The following is a 20,346-nucleotide window of genomic DNA, read 5'->3' as shown; positions in this document are numbered from 1 at the left end:
TTATATTTTATTTTACATTATATCTTATTGCGTGCACCTTTAGCACTATATGCACTTTTCTAATTTGCACAAAGACCCTTTATATCCAGAATCCTACCGTCCCATCTCTCTACTACAGGCGGATATTAAAATTTTAGCTAAATTGTTGGCGCTTCGCCTAAATAATAAATAATTATAATAATAAATAATACTTTCCTTGATACACTCTGATCAAACTGGCTTAATGCCAGGCAAAAATACTGCAATGAATATTCGCCGTTTATATATGAATCTGCAGGCTGTTCATGATGGGGTGGGTACTAGAGCCAAGGCCTTTGACTCAGTTGAGTGGAGATATCTATGGGAATGCCTATGTGCTTTTGGATTTGGTCCAGAATTTATTAGATGGGTCCAAGTACTATATTATAAACCTGTAGCCAGGATATCGGTCAATGGATGGACATCAGATTCTTTCCTTTTAGGCCGAGGTACCAGACAGGGCTGCCCTTTATCACCCTTGCTTTATGCGTTGGCTGTGGAGCCTTTGGCTTCCCAGCTTTGGTGTCACCCTGATGTCCATGGATTGTGTCATTTGGACCTGACTGAAAAGATCGGTCTTTACGCGGACGATATGCTCCTATATTTGGAATACATGGATGACTCTTTATGCTCCGCATTGCGTATAATAGAACAGTTTGGATCCCATTCAGGCCTACGAATCAACTGGTCTAAATCTCAAATATTACCACTGGACCCATCCCCACCTTCAAAAGTTTCTGCTTCCCTCCTTTTGCAGCGAGTTGCGGCGATTTGGTATCTTGGGGTTACGATTACCAAATTTCCTATAGACTATGTGCGGGACAATATTGAACCTCTAATTGATATGCTTAAACAACGTACTCAAACATGGGCTAGGTTGCCATTGGGATTAATGGGTAGGGTGAATGAAATGATTTTATTACCAAAATTTCTTTATCCCTTTTGGCACTCCCCTGTCCCAATCCCACTGAAATTATTTAAAATTATTGACCGTATCCTGAATTCCTTTGTTTGGGGACCTGAGCGCCATAAGTTAACATGGGTGTCACTTAAAAACCCTAGGGATAAGGGGGGTGTGGCTATACCGGATTTTCAATCTTATTACCTTGCGTCGCAACTTTCCCATTTTTTTTATTTTAATAAATTGGAGACTACTAGATACCAAACCTTAGTTTGTCATGGATTTCCTCAAGCTGTTTACACCCCTATGCAGGTACTTTTACCAAAATGTGGTCCTTCGCCTCGAGCGATGGTGATGAATAATTTGTTGTTCCATCACCGGAAGATTTGGGCGATAGCGACAAAAAAGTTAAATTACCCTCAGATACACACCAGGACCCCCTTATGGCATAACTCAGGCCTGCGAGAGCTTTCTATCTATCCCGGATTGTCAGTTGTGGGCAACTAGGGGCATACTGTATCTGGGCCAGGTGCTTTGTGATTCAGGCGTTCGTTCCTTTCAATCACTTAAAGCTGAGTAGGATCTCCCTCCGCATATGTTTTTTCGATACGCATTGCGTCACGCATTACATTACATTACATTACATGCACAATTCTTGACACAATTTCCCGTTTTACAAGATATCCCTCTGCTTGAGGTGCTGTTGAGCGACACGCATGAGGGTCTTATCTCATCCTTATACATTGAATTGCGTGGTGTTCAGGATGATCGCCAAGTGACCCGGATACAGGCTCGTTGGGCTCGTTGGGCTGTGGATACGGGTCCCCTGGATGAGATGGATTTGGATGATATCTTGGTGGGCCCTAGGTTGGCTTCGCCCAAACTTTCAGAGCGTGTGACTCAGCTGTACATCTTGCATAGAGCTTATCTTACTCCGCTTAGAATATCGAAATATAGGCGGTCATATAACTCCTCCTGCCCTCGTTGCCCCCTGCAACCGGGTACGTTTATAAATCTCATTTGGTCTTGCCCAGATATTCAGGCTTACTGGACACGGGTTATTAAGTTTTTGCACGATCATATGGGCTCCCCCTTACAGTTGGATGTTTTGCCCTGTGTGTTAGGTTTGTTCCCTGACTGTGACATTGATACATTTTTTACCATTTTTCTTCAGGAATTTATTTTTAGCGCTCACAAACTTATAGCCAGACAGTGGATGCGTGAATTAGTCCCTACTCTTCAGGACTGGATCACGGAAATAAATTCTGCTCTTCGTTATAAACAATTGATTTATAAACACAGGGGGTGTCCCAAGAAATTTGATAAAATTTGGAGTCAGTGGTTAGAGAGTACTCGTACATTTAATGTATAAATTTTTTGTGATTTTATTTTTTCTGAAGTCTTTGGGGGATGGGGGGAGGTGGTGGGGCCAGGGTATGGATATGATTGTTTGATTACTGCTCATAGTGACAGGGTGTAATTGATATATCACCAGAACGGGGTGCTGCTGAGTGAGATATTTATAACATTGCATCATTGTACCTCTTCTTTTGTACGGTGAAGGTATATCTCGTTTCACTTATTTCACTTTAAGTGTTTCACAAGTGTGTAACTCACGTGTTAATGAGTTTGCGTATTTTGTATTGTATTTTTGCAGCACAAATAAACGTATTTTCTATTGAAGTATATAGAAGCACATCGTTATAGAAATAATACAAGAGTTGTAGAAGAAGAGATTATTAACAGTATGTACATCCAAAGTACAAACAGGTATTATCAGTGAAGGGACCAACAAAAGTCCTGGTAGAATTATGCACATATACCCGGATATATAAAGTATAGTTGTCAGGGCATTTTTCTAAGAGAATAGGTACAGTAACTCTCCCTCCCCGACCAACTCCCTGCTCCCAATCACACCCAAACCCGCCCCCAACAACACCCAAAGTACAGTGGCGCCAAATAATGCTAATAAGTTAAGGCTTAGAACTGCGTATTGCACAAGGCACATGGTTTAGGAATATGTAACACACAAAGCAGTGCCATCTTAAGAGCCTTATAGGCCCCCGGCAATGCAATGCACTGGGTCCCTACCTACACAATCACCCACGAGAATACACACAGAGGATGTACATGGCAGGTATAGGATGGCACAGACAGAGGATGTACATGGCACACAGAGGATGGCACACAGTGGATGTCCATGGCACACAGAGGATGGCACACAGAGGATGTACATGGCACACAGAGGATGGCACACAGAGGATGTACATGGCACACAGAGGATGGCACACAGAGGATGGCACACAGAGGATGTACATGGCACACAGAGGATGTACATGGCACACAGGATGACACACAGGATGTACATGGCACACAAAGGATGTACATGGCACACAGGATGTTCATGGCACACAGGATGTACATGGCACACAGGTTGACACACAGGATGTACATGGCACACAGGATGTACATGGCACACAGGATGTACATGGCACACAGGATGACACACAGGATGTACATAGCACACAGGATGACACACAGGATGTACATGGCACACAGGATGTACATGGCACACAGGATGTACATGGCACATAGGATGACACTCAGGATGTACATGGCACACAGGATGTACATGGCACACACTATGACACACAGGATGTACATGGCACACAGGATGTACATGGTACACAGGATAACACACGGGATGTACATGGCACACAGGATGTACATGGCACACAGGATGACACACAGGATGTACATGGCACACAGGATGACACACCGGATGTACATGGCACACAGGATGACACACAGGATGTACATGGCACACAGGATGTACATGGCACACAGGATGACACACAGGATGTACATGGTACACAGGATGGCACACAGGATGTACATGGCACACAGGATGTATATGGCACACAGGATGACAGACAGGATGTGCATGGCACACAGGATGTACATGGCACACAGGATGACATGGCACACAGGATGACACGGCACACAGTATGTATATGGCACACAGGATGTACATGACACACAGGATGGCACACAGGATGTATATGGCACACAGGATGACACACAGGATGTACATGACACACAGGATGTACATGGCACACAGGATGTACATGACACACAGGATGTACATGGCACACAGGATGTACATGGCACACAGGATGACACACAGGATGTACATGGCGCACAGGATGTACATAGCACACAGGATGTACATAGCACACAGGATGTTCATGGCACACAGGATGTACATGGCACACAGGATGTACATAGCACACAGGATGTACATAGCACACAGGATGACACACAGGATGTACATGGCACACAGGATGTACATGGCACACAGGATGTACATGGCACACAGGATGACACACAGGATGTACATGGCACACAGGATGTACATGGCACACAGAGGATGGAGAGAGGGAGAGAGAAAAATCAAGCAGCCTGCAGCAGTCTAATTACCTTCTACAGCAGCACACTAGCACAACACATGAAGGGAGGAGGTGGGTGGAGCCATTGTAGGGGCGGATGAGGACTAGCAGAGGAGGATCCTCTTCCCTGTGCATGCTGGGTCCCCTCTACTCAGGACGTCACTGATTGCTAGATGCCATTCGGCTGCCTTCCTAGCAACCAGTGCAGGGAGACTCAGAGCCGCAGCAAAGCAGCTGGCACCCGTTCCCAGGGGACAAACTGGTCGGGGGGGCTAGACCACCAGGTAAACGAATCTGGCCTGGGGGGGACAGATCATTGCCACCCTGTGTGTGGGGCCCCTTGGCAAGTGGGGCCCCCGGGCACTCGCCGGGCATGCCCATTCGGAAAGACGGCCCTGACACAAAGTACAGGACTTAGGAGTGCACAACACACAGGGCTCAGGAGTTAGTATTTTACAGTTGTGAGAAATGTGTATCACACAGGGTGCAGGAAAAAAAAAAGACCAAGAACCCCCCCACTTCCCTCAAGTATCCCCCTCAAAGTAACCATCAAATTCTCACCTCTGCACACCCCTTTGCTTACCTTTGTGTCCTCCATCCACAGCTTTGCCTCTTTTTCCCCCTTGTCCACAGCTCAACTCTGCACCCCTATCAACTGGTAACCTTAGCTTCCCCCCATCCACAACTCACCTTTTCCCCCTCGTCAAAATCTCATCTTTGCACTCCTCCACCAACAGCTTACAACCCCAGTCCACAACTCACTTCTGCACCCCCATTCTCATTATCTCTGTCCCTGTCTGCACCCCATGTTTTACCTCTACATCCCAAATGTCCCTCACAGCTCTCACCTCTGCACAGTCTGTTCCACATTTTCCACAGCTCTCAGTTTGCAAAGCCTGCCTTCTGCAGCTATCACCTCTGCACAAATCTCCCCCTTTCCCAGTTCTCCTCTCCACACAAATCTCCCTCTTCTCAGTTCTCCTCTCTGCTCAAATCTCCCCCTTTACCACTTCTCCTCTCTGCACAAACCTCTCCCCTTCTCAGTCCTCCTCTCTGCATGAATTTCCTTCTTTCCCATTTCTCCTCTCTGCACAAATCTCCCCCTTTTTCCAGTTCTCCTATCCCCACAAGTCTCCCCCCTTCTCAGTTCTCCTCTCTGCATAAATTGCCCCCTTTCCCAGTTCTTGTCTCTGCACAAATCCCCCCAGCTCTCCTCTCTGCTACCCCCCCCCCCCAGCTCTCCTCTCTGATAACTATCCCCCAGCTCTCCTCTCTGATAACTATCCCCCAGCTCTCCTATCTGATTAAATCCCCCAGATCTCCTCTCTGATAAAATCCCCCCAGATCTCCTCTTTGCTAAAATCCCCCCAGCTCTCTTTCCTGCTAAAATCCCCCCAGCTCTTCTCTCTGCTAAAATACCCCCAGCTCTCCTCTCTGCTAACCCCCCTGCTCTCCTCTCTGCTAACCGCCCCTCAGGTCTCAGAGTCTCTGCTAAACCCCCACACCCCTGCTCTCCTCTCTGCTAACCCCCCCCCCCCCCTCAGCTCTCCTCTCTGCTAAAAGTTTCCCCCAGCTTTCCTCTCTGCAAAAAAATCCCTCCCAGCTCTCTTCATTGCACAGATCCCCCCATCCCTCCCCCCTGTTTCCCAGTACAAATTCTCCAAAACCCCACTTTCACAGTTCTTCACAGAGTGCACACATACACTCTCCTGAAAGCTCTTCCTCTCCCCTCCCTTTCACAGCTTCCTTACCTCTTACCACCACTGCTATTTATAATAAAAAATTGTGTTCACAAAACTGCACCAAAACTCCTGATGGACTTTAAAGACAGACAAACATAGTAAAAATGTTTGTATTAAATTGTAAAAATATATATAAAAAAACATACAAACATTACATCCGTATAAAGGGAAGATAAAAAAAAAAAAAAACTTGTACCCGTTACACCACAAAAGTATGGCAAAAGTGCGGCCACCTGTAGTAAACCATCAGGCTGGCTGCCATGCATTATGCGTGAACACCTGACATGTTTTGGACTAATACTGTGGAGTCCTTCTTCAGAGGTGTAGCAGTGGGTACTGTTATTTTCTAGAACATAAATATGTACTGGTAGTAACATAATTCTAACTAATTTAAGTAATAATATACATGTATCATACAAATATAATAATATCACAGTCAAAACATTACATAGGCTACATTATGCTCACAAAGTTCAACAGATACATTGCACATCATAGATGGGTAAGAGATAGCTACTGCCGGATGAATATACATGACCAAAAGACCCCTCGTAGGTGTAAACCAGCAGGTCCCAAGAGAGCGACAGAGTCGCAGTCACAAGGACCCAGAAGCAGATAAATCGCCCCTATAAAAGCCAGGTAGATCATCTTTGAAAAAAATAGGTAATTTATAAGTTCATGAAAGAACAAAATCATAAAATCAGCTGGATATTCCAAAGGTAGGTAATAAATACATTTTTTGCATCCTGTTGCTAGGGGGAGCAGGTTTTCTAGCTGCAGGAGGAGTGCTAACAACTATGGAGGTAACAATCCCCCCCCCCCCGGTTGGCTGTAATATGCAGTAAGAAACAAAGGAAGAAAGGGGGTTTCAATGTAGTAACATCATACCATCACTCCTAAAGGCCAGCTCAGGCTGCATGGAGTTGATGGTGGATGTTGCGTCTGAACAAACATTGGTTTAACACAAGAGACAGGTATGATCTTACTACATTGAAACCCCCGTTTCTTTCTTTGTTTCTTACTGAATATTTTGGCCACCTGGGGGGGGGGGGGGATCGTTACCTCCATAGTTGTTTGCACTCCCCCTGCAGCTGGGAAACCTGCTCCCCCTTGCAACAGGATGCAGAAAATGTATTTATTACTTACCTTTGGAATATCCAGCTGATTTTTTGATTTTTTCTTTCATTAACCTATATATTACCCATTTTTTCATAGATGACCTACCTGGCTGTTGGTTATAGGGGCAGGTTATCTGCTTCTGGGTCCTTGTGACTGCAACTCTGTCTCTCTCTCTTGGGACCTGCTGGTTTACACCTGCAAGGGGTCTTTTGATCTTGTATATCTATCCAGCAGTAGCTATCTCTTACCCAGCTATGATGTGCAATGTATCTGTTGAACTTTGTGAGTATAATGTAACCTATATAATGTTTTGACTGTGACATTAGTATATTTGTATGACACATTTATATTATTACTTAAATAGTTAAAATTATGTTACTACCAGTACATATTTATGTTCTAGAAAATAACAGTACCCACTGCTGCACCTCTGAAGAAGGACTCCACAGTATTAGTCCAAAACATGTCAGGTGTTCACGCATAATGTATGGCAGCCAGCCTGATGGTTTACTACAGGTGGCCGCACGTTTGCCATACTTTTGTGGTGTAACGGGTACTAGTTTTTATTTGTATCTTCCCTTTATACGGATGTAATGTTTGTATGTTTTTTTATATATATTTTTACAATTTAATAAAAACATTTTTACTATGTTGGTCTGTCTTTAAAGTCCATGAGGGGTTTTGGTGCAGTTTTTTGCACACCATTTTTGCTTTTTCAATAATGTATTGGACATGACAGACCCTCCTCCTTATAACACACACCAAGTTACCTCATACAGGATGGTTTCTGCTGTATATAATATGGGCGGGCTTTTTTTTTTAAAACTCGGCACAGTACAGTGATGATCGGAGAGCTCTGCCTATTAGAACTGTCAAAGTAGCGGCGGCAGGCATGGATGGATCATCACAAGCAGCTGCAGTGCTGGGAGCTGACTCACTATTGATTGAGGACAGGACTCACTCACCATGTTGGACTTAACAAATTTAACTTGGATCGCATTAGACCGGACGAAAGCCAGAAGGAGGATGAGGAGAAGAGGAGGTACCGTCTTATTCCTCAGACGTTTGCAAATTGGTTGCAAGCATTGCAATTTTTTTTAGCGTGATCAGGGAAAAAGCAGTGGAGAACTGTTCGTCCATGTTTTGCTACTTGAAAGCCATTAGTGAGGCTCATTAGTGAGGGTATACAAGGGGCTGGCATGGACCTGCTATGACGAACAGTTTCGCCAAGGAAAAGCCATCCCCCCCTCCATACGCTGGGATCACAAAGATATCAGCCTCTGGATTAATGATTAAGCACAAGATGTATGTGTGAAACGCGTCTACGAGACTTCATGTTGGTGTCTTTGGTGTCATCACTTGCAACATTTTGGAATTAAAGGTATTTGAAACTTATTGGAATCCCTGGATGTGCGGCTATTTCTTTTTCTACAAGCCTCTGGATGAAGTTGATGACTTCTTCCAGGGCTGGGGGTCGGTTTTTTCCTGGGGAGTGGGGGGGTCAGTGGTGCCTGCACCTCTGGATCACTGGCCCCTAGAAGGAAGGGGATTTTTTGGCAGTTTAATAAAGGAAGGTGTCGGTTTGGAAGCACCTGCCACTTCAAATATGAATGTTTAGGCTGCGGAGGAAATCATTACCTCGTTCACATTTCAGACAAGGAAAAGGGCGTGCCAGCGACAATTCTTGAAAAAGGGACGACTTCAGTGAGGCTGGAAAGGACACATCCCAAGTACGTTGCGGGAGGTCCCTCCTGTTTCCAATAATTTACGTTCGGCGCTCCTTAATCTGTCGGTTGTGTCAAAGAAGCTGCTGAAAGAAGTGACCTTGGGTCACATGAGTGGCCCATTTCCTTTCCCATCTCTTTTGTGGCTTGTAGTTTCCCCATTGGACGTAGTTTGAAGACCCAGGAAAATTTCAGATTATTTATCATCTCTTGTGTCCGAAAGGAGGCTCAGTGAATGAGTGTACCGATCTGCTGGAATGTGCAGTTACCTACACATCATTCGACACAGCTGTTTGCTGAGTACGTAGATATGGCCAGGGCTCACTCATGGCTAAATCTATGTTGAATCTGCATTTCGGCTGCTCCCAGTCCATCCTCAGAGTTTCCATTTGCTAGGATGCTGTTGTATCTAGTGTGCCCTGTTTGAAGCATTTAGTTCGTTCCTTGAGTGAACGGTTAGGGGGGTCTCAGGGGTGAACTCAGTCATCCACTATCTGGATGATTTTTTGTGTATCGGAGTCAAGGACTTGTAAGATTCTGCTGGGGACATTGCAACATCTTGTGGAATGTTTTGGTATGCCTTTTACACCGGACAAGACAGAGGGCCCGGCCACGGAATGGGTTTTTCTCAGAATAACCATCGATTCAGTGGCCATGGAATGCAGATTGCCTATGGATAAATTGTTGGCTCTGTGAACGGAAGTGGGACAAGCATGCGGACAATGGAGGATTAAGTTGCAGAAGCTACAATCCCTGCTAGCTAAGCTAAAATATGCTTGCAGAATTATTCCCATGGGCAGGATTTTCTGCAGGCATTTTTTGGCAGCTTCATCTGGCATCAAGGCCTCGGGCCATTATGTGCGGCTTTCCATGGGGCTCAGGGCTGACCTGTTTATTTGGTATATTTTTCTTGAATCTTTTAATGAATATTCTTTATGGCTGGAGGATCTGGTCAGCAATGCAGATCAGGTCCTGTTCACAGATGCGGCAGGTTCATCGGGATATGGAGCTTATTTTCAGGGGCGTTGGAGTGCTGAGCCATGGCCTGAACAGTGGCACACTGCTGAATTTTTGAAGAACCTGGTGTTACTCAAGCTATTTCCCAATGTCTTGGCAGCAGAACTTTGTGGGAAGGCCTTCCAGAACAAAATAGAGTGATTCAATTGCGACAATATGGGCATGGCTTTAGCAATCAATAACATCCCAGCTTCTTCCCCACCAGTGGTTAGGCTTTTGCGTTACATGGTTTTGAGTTGTTTGTGATTGAATAGATTTATTTATGCTGTTCACATCCCGGGAGCTACCAACAAATTAGCAGACATTTTGTCTCGTTTTCACAGACAAGTTTTGCGTGTTGGCACCGGAGGCGGAGCAACATGGGGTGCCTTGTCCTCGGCGGTCTTTGGAGGATTTAACTGGATTCTCTGCTGGACTTATACAGGAAATCACTCAGGGCGGCATCATCTGTGTCCTTTTCCAAAGGAAGGAATGGTTCTCTATTTGAGAGGAGGTAGGTAGGGAGGATTTTGGGGTGGACTTGTCATCTTTGGTGCTATATTTTGTTTGCTAAAATCTTACTCAGGGTACCTCAGTGTCTATCGTGGATCGAAAAATTGTCAGGATTTGCATTTTTATTTAAGTTGGCAGGTATCACAGAGATCACCAAGTCTTTTGTGTTGCGTCAGGCTCTTAGGAGGTTAGTGGAGGGGAAGGCATAGTTGTGATTCTAGAAGGCCAGTTTCCTTTTCAGCAGATGGACCATTTGCCTATGGGTTGTTCATCACCTTATGAGGTGACTTTGTTTCGGGCTGCTTTTTTGGTGGCCTTTTTTTTGGTGCTTTCTGGATTGGGAGCTGGTAAGCCCATCCAGGGGAGTTCTGGGGGTAATGTTGGTGGGGAATGCTATGTGTTCTGGCTCGTCTGTAAAGCTCTGGATTAGGCAATCCAAGACTGACCAGAGAGGCAAGGGAGTTCAGGTTGACTTGTTTAGGGGCAATAGCACTCAGCTTTGTCTAGTCTTAGCAATGGAACAATTTCTGGATGTGTGGCCCAGAGAGGAGGGTGTCTTGCTCATCCACTCGGATGGTTCATTTCTATCCAAGTTTAATTCCTTGCGGTTTTCTGTGAGTGTCTATCGGAGGTGGGGTTGGTTGCTGGAGATTGTTCCTCCAATTCTTTCCACATAGGGGCAGCCACCGAGGTGTCACAGTGGGGTCCTAATAAGGAATAGTGAAATGAATAGGCAGGTGGGAGTCCAAGAGATACAAATTATATGTGCGGCCTCACCTGCTGTAGTCTATCAGTGATGGGTGATGTGTTTCCTTCGGTCTGTTTTTCCTGTCGTTCTTTGTATTATTTATGTTTGTTGCTGGAAACTTCTGGTACAGTTGGTGGATGATCATCTTCATGTCTTTACAGATTTTCTCCGGTGTCGCCTCTGGATTCTGGGGCACTCTTTTGTGTCCTGGGGGGCAAAGTGGGTGGAGGTTAGGCTCATTGGACGGCAGTTCGGATTTTTGAGAGAGGAGGGCAATGTTAGATGGATTGGGGTGCCAGGAATACTCTAGCAGAGGGTCTTACTTGAGGTTCACCGATTTGCTCGGCTGAACAGACCGCCGGATGTTTTGGTCTTACATGCTGGTGGGAACGACTTAACTCTATGTTTTATGAGGAACCTGATTAGGGATGTGAAACTGGACTTCCTGCAACTTAGGTCTTCCTTCCATGACATGATCGAAGTATGGTCAGATATGGTGGCCTGCTTTGCAAAGAGAGGGCCAGGTTGGTGGAGAAGTTAAATAATGCCCGGATAAAGGTGAATAAGGAGGTTGGCAGATTCATTGCTAGGAATGATGGATTAGTGGTTAGACATGTGGAGCTGGACACATGGTTGTACCTGAGAGGGGATGGAGTGTATGGGTATTGACCTGTGGGGCTTGGGATTACAGGATGGTATCCAGAGGGATTTCTGGATGTAGCGTTGGGCACAAATGTAAGGTTTTACACTTGTGCTGCTGTGGTGGTTGGGGTCCTTGACAAGGGTTCAAAACATGGTGTTGAACGATAAAATGGTGGGACCCATCTCAGTCCTATGGTTGGTACAGTAGTGTACGGTGGTAGGGGTCTGTGATCAGTTAGGATAGTCCTCGAGGCAGTGTTTTGGCGGCTGGGGACAGAACCTAACTTAATAGTACCACAGACTCCAAAGTTGTGGGAGATGGTATCATCAAGGAACTGCAACCATTCTTTGATCTGGATTGGTTTGACTGTTTTATGTTTTTCTGTTATTTATGGTTTTGTTTAATAAAAGGCCGAACCGGCCATTTAATCCCAATGATGAGTTAGTGTTGTCATTTAAAGATAAAAGGGGGTTGGTGTTGGGTACTGATCCAGCTAATATGGTTAAACAGGTGGGATCTGAACTACCCTAGTCATGTTCTATAATTAGTGCAGTGGGAGCACAGGGTTGTTGTAAATCCTGCTCCACAGATATCAGGACTAGAGTAGGTTATATGTTCCATAGACATCCACCCAAATTGGATGACCATATTTAGCCAATCACAAGAGGTCCCCTGCCCATTTGATTACATTCAGCTGCAGGGAACTGTCTTTCAGGAGAAGAAGTCCATTAGGTGAGGATTGTCTTCAGTGGTCTGTGTAATTTGTTTTGGCGGGTCGCCGGGATCGTCCCTCCTGTGATTAACATTGATTTACTTGCTGATTAAGGATGCATTTACACTGTGGTTCATTCTTTTATTTATTTATTTTTAATAAAGGACTTCTTTCAAATGTGTGGTGTGTGTATTTGAATAGTATTTTTCTTATGAATGAGTAACCAGAGATACTATGTACCTCTTATTTATTCACATAAGGGAGTGGATATCTTAGTTTTAGATAAGATGAATCTGTCCCTGTAGACCCACACATTTACCAGGCTTGGGATGTGAGTAAGAGGCCCTTGTTCTCATCAACATTGAGGCAAGCTGCTTTGCCAGGAGGAGCCCCCCCCCCCCCACAACATACTCTTCCCATGTTGAGGGCATGTGGCCTACTATGGTTAAGGAAGGGAGTGCACCCCCGCTGCCCTACCTTTCCTGGCCAACCAGGCTGCTTGATTGGATATGAGTTTGATATGAATTTTTGGAAGGGGCCCACACTTCTTTCTTGTTTTTTTTGCAAGGCAATTACATCATCAGTTGCTAGGATGACGACAGCTGACCCTCACGGTGCCTTAGGTTGCTAGGACACAGATGACAGCTTGCTTCCTAGCAGCCAAAAACACTTGTGGCCCTAACAGTGGAAATTGTCATTTAGAGGAGTAAAAATACTACCACTATATGAATGAATTCTGCTTGTAATCAGGGGTTCCCTTCAGTGTGCATGTGAACACCCTACACTTCCTTGTCTACTGAAGCACTAAGATTTAAGGTTTGTGCAAATCCTAGGCAGTCACTCACCTCAACCCTACTCTTCACTACACACCATGCTAATTACCACACATCAACACATACTGAAGCTGTGATGCCCAGAAAGGAAATGCCAGAGGGGATTATGGGTTTGGATAGTCCCAGAATTGGAGCAGTGAACATAGCTGTCAGAAATATAGTTGGTAACCAATAGTAATACGTGAGAAAGAAGTCAGAAAGTGAATTGCAGAATGATACTGCACATATTACAACAAAGAGACTAGAAGGCTGAAATGGACAAACAGGAAAAGGAGTAAAGTGTAAGCAAGAGGGGAAGCAGGGAAATAAAGAATGGAGGACAGAGAAACATAGCCAGAAAGGTGAAAAGCCAGAAAGTGTGTGTGAAATATAAGTATAATGCCTAGTACACATTATCAGAAAATCATTCGAAAAATACCGGTTTTGAATCGATCGTACTATAATCTGATTGTTAGTACACAGCTTTTGAGAGCCAATCACGACAGTTAATGCAAAATTATCCAAAGGGACAAACATGAAAAAATTTCTTGTACAATACCAGAACGTACCATTTTCCTTTCATCAGTACAGTATTTCTCTGAAAAAAATTGGAATACCAAGACCAGGCATACGTGGAAACTAAAGAATACATTACAATAAAATACAACACGTTACATCACTTCCAAAGTTGTATTCTGTCGTACGAGAATTTTCATAACTTTAGTAACCTCTCCATTTTCAATATGAGACTACAATGCAAAAAACAAAAACGGATGATCATTCGCCCGATATTTTCATCGTGCGTACAAGGCCTAACTTAGTAAGTAAATATACCAGTGCAATCTAGATACAAACAGATACTTACTGTGCACCTACACCTAACTCCTTATCAGCTATTAGGCTTTGACCTTGGCCAGTGCCCTTTACAAAGTTTGTGTTTGTTGCTTCTGTGTTTAAATTCTAAGCTTCTGTTGCCAACCCAACTTGTTTTTAGTTCTTTAAAATTCTGCTGCCTGCCCAAACCTTTGGTTAGTCAATCCTTGGCTCCCTCTTGATTCTGATACTTCAGAGGTGACCTTGTCTCCAGGTCCTTGGCTTGTCTCTGACTACTCATTTAGTTCCCTCTCTTGGTTTTTTTGTTTTTTTCAGCTACCATAACCTGGCATACAAATTGTGGGGGCATCCATGCATTGATGGATGAAGCATATCGAGTTTCCCCAAAAGATTGGTGCTATAGCAATTAAGCAATCAGTTTTTGAGAAAATGATGACCTCTAATTGGTTAGCATGGGTTAATGTACTTTGCTTAATAAGGTTTGCTATAGTAAATAAAGAAATAGTGTCTTGAATAAGTATTGTATTAGACTATATTGTATAATTACATTTTTTTTAAATATATGAACAAAGAAACTGATGTTTTTCTTAACTGTTTCCTTCCAAATTTTTTTACTTTTTAAATAAAGCAGCACATTCCCCCTGATTATAATTATTCACATATCCTAAAAGCATCATTAATCCACAGTTTATTAAAATAAAATAGAGATTGCTTAATTTATATGTAAAATTAATTAGCAATATGTTTCACAGTGATTTTATAATGAGAAAAATTATGTATCATCTACATTCAGCAGATTGTTCATTGGGATCAGAGACATAAATTGTACACTTGTACAACCTCTCTGCTCGCAATGGTCTACTGCTCTTGTGAAAAATGTACAGGGAAATTTAGTGGCCCCAGCTCAGGAAAGATTAGCCATGACTGTCCATAAAAGCAATTCTCATATTAACAGCAGGGACCCAGAGAACAGCAGTACTGCCAAGTTCTAATCATTTGTATGAAACAGTTCTGCCGATGTTATTTATCCCTGACATCAGTCCTCTCAGAAGGGCCGCAATCTGATGCAAAAGTTGTTCTGATTTCACTGAACTATAAACTGAGGGCAAATTAATTTTCCTGCCAAGGATGTGAGAAATATAGCCTTGAAGCATCGTTCACACGGGCAATCCCCGAGTGTTGCTTTGAGCTCCCCCTGCCACAGAGGAAATAGCGGTGATGTTAAAACAGTAATATCCAGCTGGCAAACCTTCTGGTCTGCCCAATATTATTATAATTGTTATTATTATTAGTTTCATAATTATTGTATTCAGTACCATTAGCAACTCTCACCAAATCTAGGTTATGGCTGATTATTGCTATTCCTAAGGAGTAAATGGTGTCTCTGTATACTTGATTGTACCTTATGCATTGTACAGTGAGCTACAGGTAAACTGTACATAAAAAGAGGAAGAAAAAATAAATGTACTCCATGGGGAGGATATACCTTGGCCTAGCACCTAGATTGCCCAATATCTCGTGGTTATTTTAACTTGAATCATGTCACAAACTGTGCGCTCATTTTTAAATTCTGCAAAAAGTAAGCGTTGTTTAAAACAGAAAAGAGCATCAAAGCTCAACCATACTTTTTTAGCTGTTGGACAAACCCAAAATGCAACTTAGCGGCACTTGCTGGATTCAGTTTGCACTAGGCACAATATTTGAATAGTACTGATGGAGGACTAAAGAAGGAGGGCTATACTAGTTAATGAAAGTGCAATATGTGTGCTTAGGTAATATCTTGATTTAAGTGGAATCAATTGGAAATGTTATCCACATTCTACAGCCCATAATATTTTAGTCACAGGCTTTATGTACTTTTGATCAATTGGTTTTTATTAGGTTGTTTCCCATTTCAAGCCCATTACTGAGATGTGTGTTTAAGGCCAAGATATATATATATATATATATATATATATATATATATATATATATATATATATACACACACACACACACACTATATTACCAAAAGTAAAAGCCTTTACATGCACATGAACTTTAATGGCATCCTTATCTTAGTCCATAGGGTTCAATATCAAGTTGGCCCACCCTTTGCAGTTATAACAGCTTCAACTCTTCTGGGAAGGCTGTCCACAAGGTTTAGGAGTGTGTCTATGGGAATGTTTGACCATTCTTCCAGAAGCGCATTTGTGAGGTCAGGCACTGATGTTGGAGAGAAGGTTTGGTTCGCTTTCATTTCTATTTTAAAGTGAATGGATAGTTTTACAAGGTGATTGTTTACATTCACTTTATGAATTGATGCCGAACAGAGGATCCATTATTATCAGTGGCTCTTTCAGGGGGTAAGCACTACATCTATATACAATATATATGACACTTTGCTACAATGTAAAGTAGTGAGTGTACAGCTTGTAAATGTTCTGTCCCCTCAAAATAACTCAACACACAGCCATTAATGTCTAAACTGCTGGCAACAAAAGTGAGTACAATCCTAAGTGACAATGGTCAAATTGGGCCCAAAGTGTCAATATTTTGTGTGGCCACCATTGTTTTTCAGCACTGCCTTAACTCTCTTGAGCATGAAGTTCACCAGAGCTTCACAGGATGCCACTGGATTCCTCTTCCACTCCTCCATGATGACATCATGGAGCTGGTGGATGTTAGAGACCTTGCGCTCCTCCACCTTCCATTTGAAGATGCCCCACAGATGCTCAATAAGTTTTAGGTCTGGAGACATGCTTAGCCAGGCTATCACCTTTACCCCCAGCTTCTTTAGCAAGGCAGTGGTCGTCTTGGAGGTGTGTTTGGGGTAAGTATCATGTTGGAATACTGCCTTGCAGCCCAGTCTCCGAAGGGAGGGGATCATGCTCTGCTTCAGTATGTCACAGTACATGTTGGCATTCATGGTTCCCTTAATGAACTGTAGCACCCCAGTGTCGGCAGCACTCATGCAGCCCCAGACCATGACACTCCCACCATCATGCTTGACTGTGGGCAAGACACACTTGTCTTTGTACTCCTCATCTGGTTGCTGCCACACGTGCACGTGTTTGACACCATCTGAACCAAGTATGTTTATCTTGGTCTCAGACCACAGGACAAGGCACCAGTAATCCATGTCCTTAGTCTGCTTGTCTTCAGCAAAAACTATTTGCGGGCTTTCTTGTGCATCATGTTTAGAAGAGGCTTCTTTCTGGGACAACAGCCATGCAGACCAATTTGATGCAGTGTGCGGCTTATGGTCTGAGCACTGACAGACTGACCCCCCACCCCTTCAACTTCTGCAGCAATGCTGGCAGCACTCATACATCTATTTACCAAAGACAACCTCTGGATATGACCCTGAGTACATGCACTCAACCTCTTTGGTCGACCATGACGAGGCCTGTTCTGAGTAGAACCTGTCCTGTTAAACCGCTGTATGGTCTTGGCCACCGTGCTGCAGTTCAGTTTCAGGGCCTTGGCAATCTTCTTATAGCCTAGGCCATCATTATGTAGAGCAACAATTCTTTTTTTCTGATCCTCAGAGAGTTCTTTGCCATGAGGTGCCATGTTGAACTTCCAGTGACAAGTATGAGAGAGCCAGAGCGATAACAATTTGGACATTTTCTCACTTTTGTTGCCAGCGGTTTAGACATTAATGGCGGTGTGTTAAGTTATTTTGAGGGGACAGCAAATTTACACTGTTATACAAGCTGTACACTCACTACTTTACATTGTAGCAAAGTATCATTTCTTCAGTGCTGTCACATGAAAAGGTATAATAAAATATTTACAAAAATGTGAGGGGTGTACTTACTTTTGTGTGATACCGTATATCTTGTCTATCAAGCAGTTTGCTTGTAGTTCAGCTTTAATACCATTAAAGAAATACTGTGCACCTTATAACACAATAAATTAAAGTCCTAAGTCAACTGAAGGCAAAGTAGTAATTCCTTTGACATCAAGTCAAGATACATGGCACTGTCACATACTTATGTATAATTTTTTTTCATTTATTTTTTTTTCAAAAAACACTTTTGTTAAGTGGGTATCTGAATGATTATATTTAACCTAATTATCTTCTAAAATTCTTCATGAAATGTTTTCCACATAATGTCACACCATATGACTTCAAATGTTAGTAACAGTAAACTTATGTTTACTGGTGTGCGGTAAAACGACTTCTCTATGTCACTTTGATCGTAGGCTCCATTAATTCACAAAACCTTGGCAAGCAATTCTAAAATTTTGAGCACACTTCTAGGTAAATGATTTTATGACAATGGGTGGTCTCCCCATCCCTACAGGGGACTGGAGATTAATGGATTTGTTGTTAGGGCCAATTCTTGGATAAGGTCACGATGAGCCCGTTGAGAAGCTAAAGGGATTACTGACATGTACAGCAAATTACATTTAATTACCAAATTTTACATGGAAATGAAAGACTTCTTCTATCTTATGATAGAGGCTCCCAATTGTTTTCTAATTATCCCACAGAAAAACCTCTTCTCAACTTTGACAATTACATATAGTCTAATGGACATACAGTAAAAGAGACTAGTTTTGGCTCTGTGGGTAAGGGTGTATAATTTGTCTTTCCTGACACGGCTCATTAATTTTTTTTCTCACTACACCTGATCCGTTCCACATAGATCAGAGGTAGCTCCTCTAATAAAAATTTCTTATGAGATTCAGGGTTAGACGTTCTGGGTTGATATAGTGGTCATTATCTAATTCAACTCTCACCTGGTCTTGTTACTATAGAAACAAATTCAGTTATAAGTGCTCTTTTACTTTCCTGCTGATGAGGGGTCACAGTGCATGCACTTTGTTGCTGCTGTTAGTTGCCAATGTACCATACTGACATCCTGACATCCAACAAAGGCTCTTTTTGGAATCTTAACAAAATTTGTAAGCAACCTCAATTAGATGTAAAACAGAAGCAATCTTATATCCATGTACGCCAAGTTAAATAATATTGATAAAGTCTCATACTGTATAATAGTAGTACTGATTTTTAAAGGGTAACTCCAACTTTGTGAAAAAAATAGCAAATAAAAAAAAGATATTAATATAGTGTGTACAATCGCGACACAAGTCATATTGTAATTGAATGTTATTAAAAATGATCTTTTCTTTTCAATTTGCAGCTCTGTAATTTTCTGTAAAATGCAATATGGATACAGAATGTGCACAGAACACCCCCCAGAAACATTATTTCCTGCTTGTGTGATTGGCTTACTAATTTTGGCAGAATTCTACACTAAGATACACGTCAGATTTCAGGCATCCCCTACAATGAAACTGTCATTTTTGGTGTAATATTTTCTCTCAATAGGAAATCACATCCAAGGCTAGCCATACATGTTCAATTTCCTTGTACATTTTTCCTTTTTAATTACCTTAAATTATGTAGTGCAATGGCCTGCCTAGTTGGATACAGTTGTTTAATTTGTTTGATCTCCTATGATATGATTTTTGGTAATGACCCATACAATCGTACGATAAAACTCGCTTTCGACCCGATCGCACGATAATCTGATCGTTAGTACAGGAAAACTTCAGTCGTACGATAGCCCCGCGAACGACAATCATTTCATCAGTACACTATGCGTCCGCTAAAAATCGATCGACAAAGACCGCGCATGATCAGAAACACTAAAATAGCACAGAAAAAGCCTGGCTGTCATTGTTTTTGTTTTGCACCAACTGATACGTAGCTAAGCAACCAGGAAGCTTTTCCTGAATCGTACGACAAAAATCATACGGTTTGTACGCATTGTTGAATTCGATGTTGGTATCATGCAACAAAATGCGAACAATGAGTCGTCCGATTATCTGAACGTGTGTACGAGGCTTAAATCTAAAGGAAAATTGTACAAGTGAATTGAACATGGCAGCCTAAAGGGATGCAAACCCTGCAATTTTCGTTATTAGATCCTTGTAAGCGCAGCAGCTGATTGGTAACTAAGAAACCACTCCCATGAGATTCCCTTTGTACATGGACACATACAAACAAACAGTTATTTCTTCAGAATAACAAAAGGTAGGAATCTGCAACAACATTTGTTAAAATTGCTGCAATGTACATAGATCACTCAGAGTGATTTTTTTTTTTTTCCAACAAAAGTGGAGTCTTTAAGCATTTAT

Source organism: Pelophylax lessonae (genome assembly GCF_965119305.1).
Source record: "Pelophylax lessonae genome assembly, chromosome: 2".
Taxonomy (NCBI): domain Eukaryota; kingdom Metazoa; phylum Chordata; class Amphibia; order Anura; family Ranidae; genus Pelophylax; species Pelophylax lessonae.
Note: the sequence above shows the minus strand (reverse complement) of the source record.